The sequence below is a fragment of the Canis lupus genome, chromosome 17 (assembly GCF_011100685.1).
Source record: "Canis lupus familiaris isolate Mischka breed German Shepherd chromosome 17, alternate assembly UU_Cfam_GSD_1.0, whole genome shotgun sequence".
NCBI classification, from domain to species: Eukaryota; Metazoa; Chordata; class Mammalia; order Carnivora; family Canidae; genus Canis; species Canis lupus.
In genome coordinates, this window is record NC_049238.1 from 28,854,299 (window position 1) to 28,868,139 (window position 13,841).

Below are 13,841 nucleotides of genomic sequence, written 5' to 3' on the forward strand. Positions count from 1 at the left end.
ACAAAACTTTCATCTAACCAGTAACATTGTTTTGCTCTGCAAATTAGAAAAAGTACCTTTTTTTCAAGGAAATTTATTTGTATCTGATGAAATATTGTCATAATATATTGGTTTGGTTAGAACAGGACAGTAGTATATTAAAAACACAACGTCTGTTATATTATAATAAATATATATAAATCTACAATGACTATTATATAAATGATATCTCCCTAAATATCGTGCCCTCATGCTGTAGATGACCTGCCCTAGCATCCATAGTAGCCAAAGGAGAGTTAAGTGCACTGTTGCAAGACAGGCCCCACATTAGGCGCTTTTCACACATACATTAAATTATTTAATGTTCCTCATACTCTGCTAGGTGAGGATTAATACCCCGCTGAATTTAGATGAAACTTGGGGTACCTGGATGGCTGAGTTGGTTAAGCCTGCTTTGGGCTGGAATCATGATCTCAGGGTCCGGGGATCAAGTCTGCCATTGGGCTCCCTGCTGAGAAGGGAGTAGGCTTGTCTTTCTGTGCTTCTGGGCCCCCACTTGTGCTCCCTCTCTCTGGAATAAATAAATATTTTTTTTAAAAATTAGCATCTAAGTAAGACTAAGTAATTTTCCCAATGTCATATAGCTACTAAGGGTCAAAATTAGAATTAAAAGTCAGTAAGCCTAATACCAGAGTCTTCATTCTACAGGCATCACCCTATGTCTTTCAAAGCCAAAAAAAAAAAAAAGGTAAGAACGCTGAGTTCCTATACATGTTGGAAATGCAGGTTCAGGAGACTCCCCAGTCTTTCTGCTAAACCAAGGTCACCATATCTCTTTTTCCATGTCACCGTACTCTGCCACCACCACAATTTTTATTATATTTAAAACAAAGACTATATTTTTTTTCTATCACACCAATAGCACAATTATTTTTAAAATTGTTCCAGTGCCAAATGGAAGTAAGGAATAGAAACCAAAACTATACATGGTTAGTAAACAAAATTCAATAAGAAAAAATTAAATAAATAAGCATGAGGAAAAATGTTTACCCTTGCTATTTCAAATAAATATAAATTAAAGCAACATTTGTGAAACATTTAGACTAAAAAAAAAAAGCTGGGATTTTTAAATAGCTCTTCACATTTGGAGAGGTTCCTGTGGAACTGGGATACTCATTTACTCCTGGTGGCAAATGGAAACTGGTACATTTTTGGAAAGCAACGGAAAAATAGCAAGAACTATACACATTTTCATGAATCTTTGATCCAGACAATCCAGAAAGTGAAATAAGTAAATTATTCAACAGTATAAAAATATTTACATGCACAGTATATTTATCATCAAAAACCTAGAAATACCCTAAATGCACAACAGCATAATGGTTTAGTAAATTATAGTACATCAACTTGATAAATTATGTTGTTATTAAAATTGTAATTGCAAAGTAAATGTAGAAATATAGAAAATGCTTTTATTTTATAGTTTAGTGGGAGGGAAAACATAAAAAGAAGCTTGTATTCTATGATCGTAACTGTAAAAATGTGCATTTATTTAGACAAATACTGAATTTTCTCAATTCTAAAAGGTGTATTATTAGCATGTCAACAGTGTGAAATCAGGATGCATCTTAACAATCAATATTGTCTTATATTTAACTGGGAGCACTTCTTTATTAGAGGTACATAGGATAATAATACATTTTAAATTAAGTGAAATATTTAAATTAAGTGAAACTAAGTACTATTAGGAAATAGGGCAAATATGGAGCCATGGTGTTGAGACGCCTTAGGTGTTTCGTTTTACCTATGTCCAAAAATAAACTTTTTTCTGTAACAACTTTAAAAGAATGATACATGAATGGAGTTAAGTGAGTCCAATGGGTAATGGAAAATTCTAGAAGCATTCATATGGATTCATAAGGACTTTTCATAGGCAATGAATAAACCATCTTTTAAGCAAAGTATGGAAGGAATTCTAAAGGCAGGAGCCTATTTTTAGCAAGAAAGCATGAAGAGGAAAGGGGTTTCAAATGTTTTCTAATCTACCTTGTGATTTGTAGGATGCAGTTTCTTTTATGTCTAACTTAAGGAGGATCAGGAATCCTACGCCATGGAGTAAAATTTAGAAATTAAAGATGACAGCACCTATCTTTCTTATCATCTTTTATTAAGAGTGGTTCTGAATTCAGACATAATTAAATTTGGCATGAAGGATTTGTAGGTAGGTAGTTTTAATCTCACAAAAATTCTTGCCCAAAACAAGAAAAAAGTGATATAAACTTCACGTGGGATCAGAAAGAGTCCTCAGTTTTAAAAATACAAGTAAATAGTGAATGTAAAAAATGGGAGCAATATTAGGAAAGAAGTAAATATCAGATATTTAAAAGTAAAATTTATCACAAACATTTTGAGTTTTTAATCAACTATAGTTAGAGCAAACGGAAAAATGAGATATCAATCCATTCATTTTCTTTTTTTTTTTTTTGTGAGAACATAGGAAATAAGACTTATTTATGTCTAAATGAAATCAAGAGTTAATGCAACTCAGAGAGTAACCTAAATGAGAAACCTGATTAAGTTGTAAAAAAAAAAAATGTCTGAGATCTGTAATCATCAGAAACTAGAAATCCTAACTACAATAATTGAGTCTAAATCATCTATGGCTTCCTCCCTTCCTCAGTAGTGGAGTCCCCATTTTTAGTGGGACACATTACCTCCAAGACCAGTTTTCATTTTCCAGCTCTTCTGTGGCCTGTGGCCAAACACTGAGCAATGAGATATAAATCAAAGTCTTATATGACCCAACTGGACCTCTTTAAGTCCACTTTTTTTATTTATTTGTTTGTTTGTTTGTTTGTTTTTATTGACATATAGTTGGTGCACAATGTTACATTAGTTTCAGGTGTACAACATAGTATTTGACAAGTCTGTACCTTATGATGCGCTCATCAAAAGTTTAGTTACCATACAACACTGTTAAAGTACCACTGACTCTATTCCCCCTTCCTCATCCAATGACTTACTCACTCCATAAATAGAAGCCTGTATCTCCTACTCCGCATCACCCAATTTGCTCATTCCCCCACCTCCTTCCACTCTGGTGGTCACCAGTTTGTTCTCCGTATTTAAGGGTAAGACTTCTCTTTTATCTTTTAAAAAGGAGATGAACCATTTCATCTTCCTCCAGTTCCCTCTGCAGCCACTCTTCAGTGTATATAATGCCTAGAGCTCCATGAAGCAACTTAGGTCATGGATTGACACAGTAACTAGCAGCCAATGCTAAGACTGGCAAAGCAGGAGAGATCCTAGGACATGAAGCCACCACGGGTCTGCTCTCCCAGCCTTGGATGACCACCCCTAGATGCCCCTTGCACATCTTCTGTCTTGATTAAGCTACAATTATTTTTGGTATTTGATACTTACAGTTGAACTCAAGCCATAACTTATATGTTAAGTGTATGTTATGTTGCTCCTGCTTTGTCAGGAACTGTTGTAACATTCTTCAGAGAACAGGTTTTATTTGTTGGGTTTTTTTTTTACCTCATTCTCCAAATTGAAGAATCCATAAGTACCAACATCCACGCAATGATGCTGTGCTCTGCCTTTATGGATTGGCACTAAGAGGAACCAAGATGAGAAGGAACTGCAAAATACAAGGGGTGTAGTTGGATAAGATGGTAAGGAGGAAGAGAGTCAGCAAATGGAATGTCTCCTCTTCCCTGTAGAATATTTATTAAATGCATCTTTAGCTACTGGAGAGGTGGAAGACTAAGGTTTAAAGCTTTGGATTTGAAATCAGAAAACATTCTTAGTTCTGGTGCTGTGACCTAGAGGTCTTTCTGCAGTCTCACTGGGTCTGTTTCAATAGTTGACTAGATACCAATCTCTAGTAGGTGGGACAGCTTTAGGGTAAAATGAAATAATCTTTGCAGAAATGTCCATTTTCATAGTTTTTATGGGTTTAGACTCCTTGAAATAAGATTAGAAGTGCTCTCCCTACTGACTTTTTTCTCAAACACTGATCTTTGTCTAGAATACATTTTCTGACCATCCCTTCATTATCATTTTAAAACATTCTGAGAAAAAAAAAAAAAACATTCTGAAGTCCCACTTCATGGATATAATTCTTAGGACCATTTTCCCCTTAACTTGCAAACTGAGTGTTTCATGCAAATGCATTTGATTACGGAAAATTTTGTTTAGCCCTGATAGTGCTTACTTAATGGTCAATTTCTAAAGAGAAATAAATTTGGGGTTTACTTTCAACTGGCTCCTAGCATGGTTAATTCAACTCATATTCATTAATCATCAACTATGTGCATATCACTATGGCAGCTAAATAGATACTTTTTTGAGGTTGAGGGTGAGGTTGGTAGAGGTGGTGGTAATGAGGATAATTCAGCATACAATGTGACTAAGGGCCAATTAATAATTAATAATGCACCCTCAATTAATAATGAAGAATCCTTCATGAGCTCATAAAAAATGCAATCATGAACTCTATGCCTTTCACCTCACATCCAAAGCCTGCTTGAAGAAGGAGATATTTATGAAGGACTTTCTGATAGTCTTTCCATTCTTCCTAGCATCTCAGGTTTTGCCCTCAAATCAAGTTAATCCCAGGGAAGGAGCACACTTGTCCTGAGACATAGTGGCCCTTGAAAATGGATCTCATATAGAATTGTCTCTTTGTAGTTTACCAAGAAATGATACTAATGTCACACAGCTTTGTGCCTTGCTGTTGAGAATATGATCCATCGTCCTTAGGAGAAGTTCCATGATCAATTTAGTTTAGATTTTAATCCAGGGAAGTATTTTTTCTCACCAACGTTGATATTATTCTTTTAGATATTAAAACTATATCCCAAGCCAACTTTTGTTTTCATCTCGGTTGCCAACATGAGCCCAATTTCTTGTTCACCTCTCACAAATCTGAAGACCCGCATAGTATGAACACTGAGATTTCTTCTTTTTCCTTTCATCTTCCTGCCCATCTTATTTTTTCTCTGACTCAAACTTACATTTGCCCTAGTCTTAACATTTTTCTCTCCTATTTATATTTCACTGTGTTGATATATGTGTTGGCCATAAACAACTTAAAACCTGTTACAGAAGAAGACAAAGAATAGATAAGTAAATTAAACTAATGAATAAAATAAGGATCCACATTATATATAATTCAGGCAAAGATTGGGCAAATATTCCCTGAAATATTCCAAGGACCTGAGTCCTAAGGTCATTTCACTCTACACATACCTGCCTATCCAGATATGATGGTGCTGGTGCCATGGAGTCTTCTCAACCCACAGCAAATCAGCATAAAAACTCTGAAAACTATCCCTGATGCCACAGAGCTGGAAACATTGACCTGAAAGAAAATCTTTAGCCTCCTAAGAAAATTGGCAGTCCCACAGGATGAGAACTTCTGGAGGTCCTTGAACTCTGGCTTCACCGTGTCACCAAAGAAATCTCCACATATGGCAGTAAGAAAACAAGTACACTGTGGAGCCTGGCCTGTTCTAGGAAAATTTGCCACATAAAACAAAGGTTCGTCTCGGTTTGTTAAGACAATTGGAAGGTTGACATTTGAAGTCAGGTCAGTTAATAGCTGACTAGGCCAACATTTCCATACAACTGCATTCTCAATCAGGTAATCATTAATTAAACATTAACTAAGCACTTACTATTTGTAGGACACAGTGCTAGCTGCTGTGAGGGACATAAATATAAATAAGTCATAAGTCCAGTGCTGGAGAAGCTGGCAGTGGAGTGAGAAAGGCTGAATTAATACTCAAAAACCCATAAATACAGAGACAACCCACTTCAAATGCTGTGCAGGAAGTATAGTGTTTCATGGGGTGGAATTAAGAAAGATTTCATGGAGGTTATAAGTTTTAAGGTAATTCTTGTAATGTCTAGAGCAGGTAAAATGGACAAGAGAAGTATGACAGGTAAGGGGAAAAATGAGCACAAAGTGAGAAATACTCAGAAAAGATCCCAAAGCTAACCCACTTAGGCTGCTTCAGTAAAAGTGGAAAAAAATAAGCCACTTGGCCTGGCATGCCGTAGAACAGTGGGGAAGGACACTGGGGAAGAGCATTAGCATAGGCTCATAAGTTTGTTCTAAATTGAGTGGAAAGTGAGATATCCTTGAACATTTCCAAAAAAGGGAATGATAGCATCAGAGATTCCTTGAGAGGTTTGATCTGGAACCAAAATGAGGGATGAGCTGGGGAGAAAGTAGTAGCAAAAAAAGAAACAAATCCGGTCTCCTGTTTGTTTAACACCTCCTCACTGAACGGCAAGTGTTGATTCTACACCAGTTGTGTACCCTACATAGCGAATCACACACAAAATCACTACCAATAATCCTTGGAATAATTTACTACTGAAACAGAGTTCTAATGATATGAAGCAAAAATAGGTTTCTGAGATACAGAAATCTGTGGTTGCATCACCATTAAACTATCTCAATCATTTGAGTTGAAAAAAAATCAGAGTATTTCCAGCAGTGTCTTTGGATTTTTTTTACTCTAGCAATCAAATCAGCAAGGGGTCTGGTTTCCTGAACATTATTGAGTGGAAATGTTTACTTCTGCAAATCTCTGCCTTTGCCTTCAAAACTTTAAGTGTATTGGTTCTCCTCTAATTCCTTAAGTGCTTTTGCTCCATGGCCACCCATCTGAACAGCAGAAAAACCTTCAACAAAGCAATTTCTGTCACAATCAGAACTAGTCTGAAATTTAGACTTAATGTAAAAAATAATTTATTTTCTGCTTTTCAATGTCCTTTTCCTAGACACCAAAGAATAATTCTATTAAAAATACAATTAGCCGCGATCACCATGCATATCCAATGCAATGTTTCCTTAAAGCCTTCTTTGAGCACATCGTTTTTTAAAAGTTCTGTGGTTCCAAATATACTTGAATGTGTCTGCCGAGGGGTCATATCTGGACGTAGTTACCCATTTGTTGTGCGTGCCATTCTCCTAAATTCTGCTGCAGCTAACCCACTGAAACTCTTTTCAACTCAGAGTAGCCTTCTCACTCTAATTAAAAGGAGTATATTTGCAAAGTTGCACATTCCTCCCCTTGGTGAGAAATGGTAATCTTTTTCATTAATATTATTTTTGAGAACTTTTTATGAACCTCAAAAGATAAAATTAAAAACCTGTTCCCCCCCAAAAAAAATTCCTGCATCTTGCATACATGCATGCATGATCATATATTGACATTTTTTAAATTTTTAAGGGAATAATAGGTTACAAATCAAATGAAAGTGCTCTTTGTCTCCTCTTACCCTCCAACTCAATTTCCTCCCTCCTTCTCAGAAGCAACTCCTATATATATATTTATTATTATTATTATTAACATTATTATATATAATATATTATTTTTATATAAATATATAATATATTTTATATATGATGCATTTATTTTTTATATATTCAATACATTACTTATGTACTTGTGATATTGGGCATATATTTATGTATCCATAGATAATGCATATTTTTGTGTGTGTGTTGCTTTCCACATTTAAATAATCTGCATCATAAAATGATATTGTTCTGCAGTATTTCCATTTAATATTACATTTGTGAGATCTATCCATGTTCCCGTAGAGAGATTGTATTCATTTATTTTTTTACCTCTGGATTATGTTCCATTGTATGAACAAACCCCATTATATTTATTCTGTTAGGATATTTCTTTATATTTTTTTCACTTAGGTTGTTTCAAATATTTTACAATGCTGAAAGAGGAGCAGCTTTATGCAGGTCTGCTTATGCAGTTAGATGAGCTTCCTCTTTAGGATATAGATTTGGAAATGAAATGAATATGCACTTTTAGTTTTTTTGGAAACTGCCAAATTGTTCTCCAAAGTGATGATATCACTGATATCCTACTGGCTATTCAATCTTTTTCATTTTTGCTAATCTGATGGGTGAAAATTGCTACTAATTGTTGTTTTCACTTGCATCCCCAAGATTATGAGCAAGGAAGGCTTAGTGAAACTCTTTTGTAACACACTGGGGAACTGGCCTTGGCTACAAAAAGGTGACAGCACTGTCAGCAGCCCTGTCTTGGCAGGGACCTGTGTTATCGTCAGGTTGCACACTACCACTCACAAGGTTCAAAAATGTGCCAGAGTAAGATCATCAGCCCCAAAAGGCCTGCACAGTAGACCGTGCCTAGCAAGCTTTTCAGGGTTGCATAAGAATACGAAGCAAAAAACTCCATGCATCCTCTGTGCAAGGGTAGAGTGAAGAGCAGCCAGGGAGACTAAGAATGTCTATACAAGAGAGATATTTCAAAAAATAGAAATTTTCTGTTCAAAGCAGTAAACTTCTATCATACTCCACTGAAGTAGAAGTTTGAAACTTGCCTAGCTGTAATCAGGGGTCCTGTCACTCTCCTGTGATCTCTTTCCCTTTGTTTTTATCCTCCCGAAAAAAACCTGGAACATACCTCCTTCACCTAGTGATTCACAGGGAAGCAATAAAGTACAAACTGGAAGTCAGACGTCAACCCTGGGCCCCGTGTTGCTGGTAAACTAACTAATGCAACACCTTGGGCAAATCAATTTTCTGCTAAGTCTTCTCTTTCTTACAGGATGATAAATTAACACCAAAGGCCATAATCTTGGATTTGTAGCCTTTATGTCTTAGATTTTCCTTCATCACCATCTAGCTAAATAAAACTTAAGATTTGGCCCTGTCTGTCCCTCCATCCCATCTGTCTCTCTGTCTCTCTCTCTGTCTCTGTGTCTGCCTGTCTCTGTCTGTCTGTCTCCCTCTCTCTCACACACACACATACACACACAGAGAGACTACCATTCTAGAGACTGAGAGATCACCTATTCCAAGTTGCTTGCTGACTAGCACATCCCATGGAAGGAGGATGACCCACCAGAAACAGCAGGACCAGACCTTCATCTAGAGCAGTGAGTTCCTGTCCTGCCCCAAACCTGCTTTCTCCTGCCTTTACAGCCAAGCTCCCTTTTCCTTCCTTGCTGATTCCCTTCTAAGGTTAGCATGATGAACTAGAGAAAATCCCCAGAGACCTTCCCATTTCCCTCATCACTCGTACCAGTTGATGTAGATTTGTCATTCATTCTACAAAGAACTAGGCTAGAGGATTTCCTTCCCACCAATGGATTTTGACTTCCATAGTCCTCTTAGAGGGCAACAATACCATGTCAAGGGGTCTCTCTGACTCAGTGAGTCACAGAGAGTGCAAAACTCGCCCAGGCTTTATGCAAACAATCCCTGTGTATGTGTCTGTAAAGTTAGGGCATGGAGAGTGTGGCTGGCAGACCAGCTCCATGATCTGTTTCTTGGTGTTCACACACTTCTATAGTCCACTCCCTCTGTGTATCGGCAGTATCTGTGACTTTATTCTAACCAACAGAATTGATTACGGTGATGGGATGTCATTGTCTGATTACATTATGTGTTGGTTCCTCTGCATAGAAAGAGAAAGGTCTACACTAAACCTATTCTTTCAGCCCTGTGACCACAGTCCACTGTGTGACCTCCCTCCTCTGCTGAGAGGAGACCAGGACCTTGGATACCTGTCACATATAAAACCAGACTATCCAATCACAGTGAAGACCTCAGGGCTTTCATGCCGTTTTCAATATCTGGCTGTGCAGAAGAAATGTAGAAAAAGTCACAGTAGGGTTTTTAAAGGGGCAAAGGACTGAAGCATGTCTCTACCCTTCCAGTTAGATAGACTCCAATCACTAGTCCCCAGCTACTCCTACTGATTCTGATACAACCCAGTCAGGCTAGGCTATTGCAGGTGAGTCCTTTCTAGAACTAGTATAGGAACAGAATATTTTATTATGCGCTACACAAACCCTGTATAATCAGGCCCCTGATCATTTGTCCTATATTTCTACACTCCTGTCACACCTCCTTTTAGTGCCAGTACTCATCTTGCTTTCTCTTGCCATGGGCATTTGCACATGCTCATCCCTGACATGCTATTTCCTTCATTTTCACAAAGTTAATTCCTTCCTCAGATCTCAGCTCAGGTGACATTGCCTCCAGAGAAACCTGTCCTTACCTCTGTAACTAGACCTAATGCCCAGTGACAGGCCCTCAGGATATGATAGCTCTCACCTACTCAACACTTGTCACAGCCTAACTGTCCATTAGCCTGTGTCACTATTTGCTTAATGCAAGCCTTGCCCCACTAGACTCTGAGCCACACAGGCGAAAACCAAGACAAGTTTTGACTTCTCTCATTGACTTGACATTAACTTGCCAACACTGAGCCTACAGCTTGGCACGTAGTATGGTTTAACAAACATTCATTCAATAAAGAACTGAATAAAACCTATTTGTCTAAAATAATTGAGGAAAAGATGAGCCCTGGCCTGAGTGTCAGGGGAATCTGGCTAGGAACCAGCTTTCCACTCAATTTCAGCGTGACATGAAGCAAGACATTCCAACCTCCCACTTCTCAGTTTCCCCAGTACCTTGTGGATCTTTAGATCTCTGATTCACTGACAATGTTGCCAGTTAGTCAGTTGCCTGTTATTGACATTGTTACCACTGTACTTTTCTTCACTTTGCCTCTTCAAGGAAGCAATGATGGGAAGACCTCTGAAATCCTGCTTCATTTCCTCAGAGCCCTACAAATTCTCAATAAAAACTTCTCAAAAGCACTACACGCTGCATGGAAACCACAGAGTCCATTGGGGCCTAAAGTTAAAAGGTCATATTGTGTAGAATGGTCCTCATAGTCATCTGGGAACAATAACTAAAACATATAAATTACAAAACCTGGATGGCCAGCAGCTGTATCCATGGAAACAGATGTTGGCTTGGCCAAAGTGCTTTATAATGATTATGATTAATCATCCTTGAAATCACTGTTATTTATTGGTGTATAACTGATGGAACCATGTTGGAAGGGCTATATTGTACAGTTTTACAAATTTCCAGTTGCTAGAGCTAGCACCCTGGCCATAAAATAGCAAAAAAAAATGTTCTTTAAAATATACTCATTAAATATCAGTCAAAGAGAACAGGAAAATATAAAAGCCATAGCTTGGAATAATAGTCAATAAAAACGTTGTGCCAACACAAGTCACTAATGTTCAAAATAAATATTCTTCCATGCTTCATATAAACTTAGTGCTAAAAAAATTACTTAAATAAGTGGGAATCCTTTGTGAGTTCTCTTTAAATCTTGTTCACAATTCTGCTTTATCTGTGTTTAAGTCAGAACCATACATCTGGGAAAAGGTTATGGGTTCATTTATTGTTGCCTCTTCCTTTAGCTAATCTTCCTTGTCACTAGTATTTTCTACCTATATAGTGTTGTAGATATTCTAAAGTTAGATTCTATTGTATGCCACCAATTAAGTGTGATTTATTTTAACTTAATCACATGTATAATTGAAGGATGACTAGAGTTTGGGAAAAGGCTTCATTCAAACATGTTTGGGATGGAACTGGAGGACACTTTATGGAAACAAGAAGTATCTGGTTCTTTTAGAGCTTCCTCTTAGCTTCCTCATAGCCTCTTACGACTCTGTGTCCCAACCCTGACCATGAAGCCCAACAGACATCTAACAAAGCATGCACAATCTTACTTTCCTTCACCTGTGTAATGACGTACATCTGAGACAGAGGAAATACCAAGGGATATGCCAACAAACTCAGAGGCCACTGTGGGCTTGGGTGCATTCCTAATGCATGTTTTCCCAGAACATGTCCAACTCCTCAAATACATACAGCATTGTTTTCAGGGACAGTAGAAGGCTGAGAGAAAGGGCCAGAGCCTCAGGTACTGTTGATATAAGACTTTCCTAAGCACATTCATAAAGCTACTGCCATATCATTCTTGATCTAGTGCCACAAATTAACAGCAAGCCCCTGGGCCCTAAGCTATGCTCTTCGAACAACTCTGGGATTGTTCTGCACAATGCTCTGATTGTCTGTGGGGTGGGGCAGAGAATTGGAGTGGGTGCTAGGAGTTTGCTATAGCAGCCATGCTAGGATATATTCTAAGCACCAGGTGTGTTAGCCACTTGATGTGCAGAGAGGCTCTGAGATGTGTGCACAGCCACAGTCACAGCAAACCTCCTGTCCTAATATATTCAGTAGATGTAGTGAATGACTCAGCATGCTCTGTGCATTGGGGAAGGATAAGGCAAATATGGTAAATTGGAAACTAATAAACAAAGCAAAAATGTTTTAAAGGAAGCAAGATTTGCAATTATTCTCCAGTAATTTCAGCTAGAGTCCTTTATATGATACATCCTAGAAGGGTAAACATGAAGATTGCATGCTAAATATTTAAATATGCAGAAAAGCAGAGGACTCCCCCAAGGAGGCTTGTAGGATCTGATCATCAATCCAGAGAATTGAGAGCTACCTGAAAAGGCCACTTGATCCAACTCTCTGTACCTTCCAGAACTGAGAATCGTCATTCTGTGTGTAGATAGCCTTGGAAAGAAGATTCCATGATCTTATTTCAGGGCATATTCCAGAGATTCATTATAAAGTACAATAAAGAGAAGCAACTACATAATGTAATCTATTTTTGTGGTCCTCAACTGGGGAGGACATTGCTTTCTGGGATACCTGTAGCGACATCTGAAGACATGTTTTACTATCACAACTGGTGGGGAAGGCAGGTGTTACAGATGTCTAGTGGATAGAGGCCAGAGATAATGTTAATCTTCCTACACTGCACAGGACAAAACATTATCCAGACTAAAATGTCAATAATGCCAAGTTTGAAAAACCCTTATCTAGACAAATAGTCAGTATGACTAAATTATTCCTCTCTGAAACAGTTAAGGGCAAAAAAAATCATAGTTTGAATAACTGAACGAATCATTAAGTCATCTGTGTGTACAGTGTCTTGGTCTCAGATGACTGCATTAATTTCATTGAAGGATAATATTGATAATTATTGAAATAAAATTAATAGACAACTTTAAATTGCCTAACATGCAGGCAGACCCTATCTTGAAAAGGGTCACTATTTGAGGGGGGGGGGGGTTAGCATGCATAAAAGGTGTTTTAGAAAAGGAAGCAATCCATTCTTCTCGGGTGTGAGGGAAATTTTCATATAGAAAGCTGACTTTGAACTCTCAAGCTAATTACACTTTGCTTTCTAATAATACAACTTGGCCATACTTTGGAACCCTTGATTTCAGTAATACCAAGCACTCTTCCAAATACTTCACATTCATTATTTCATCATATTTTCTGAACAATCCTATGAGGTAGAAACTATTATTCTCATCTTAGAGATGAAACAGACTCTAGTGGTGACTTACCTGTCTCCAGAGTGAGTGTATGTAACTGCTGTGCCACACAGCTTCCATGAAAATGGAGCCAAGTGATTTGGGCCACATGTATCACTTCCCAGTCATTAGCCTCTCCCCTCCATGGGGAGTAGCTAACAGTCTTCAAGTTCATTACACCATTAGCATTCATTATTCTAACAGCAACAGGATATTTATTTCACAAAATTATCATCGTGGGTTAGGCTCCACACTGTGGAAGGAAAGAGGTCTTCAAATTATCATAGAAATGGTAACATTTAAGTAGCTATCTGGGATATTAACTCTATAAGGAATTTTATCTTAGCCTATATTCTCCAAATGGGCAAAACCAAATGTTCCTGTCATTGCTTCTTTAAAGCCAAATCATTTTAACCCTGATTGTACGAATACAGTCTAAACTTAGCTTTCATTTCATTCATTCATTCACACATTCACTTATTCATTCAACAAAGGCATACTGATAATCCACGATGTTCTGGACAATGAGCTGTATACTTTGGCTATAGCGATAATAAACTAGATACAATGCCCAAAATCTCATGGGC

General features: G+C 37.6%; 1 long non-coding RNA gene across 1 annotated transcript; it reads right to left on the bottom strand.

Moving 5' to 3' along the window:
• Window positions 1-411: 411 nt before the first annotated feature.
• On the bottom strand, window positions 412-13,498 carry LOC111090429. The gene is made up of 3 exons (XR_005371864.1): window positions 13,288-13,498; window positions 3,403-3,622; window positions 412-550 (listed from the first exon to the last, which is right to left on the bottom strand). It is a non-coding gene; the product is annotated as an uncharacterized LOC111090429 (long non-coding RNA).
• Window positions 13,499-13,841: the final 343 nt, after the last annotated feature.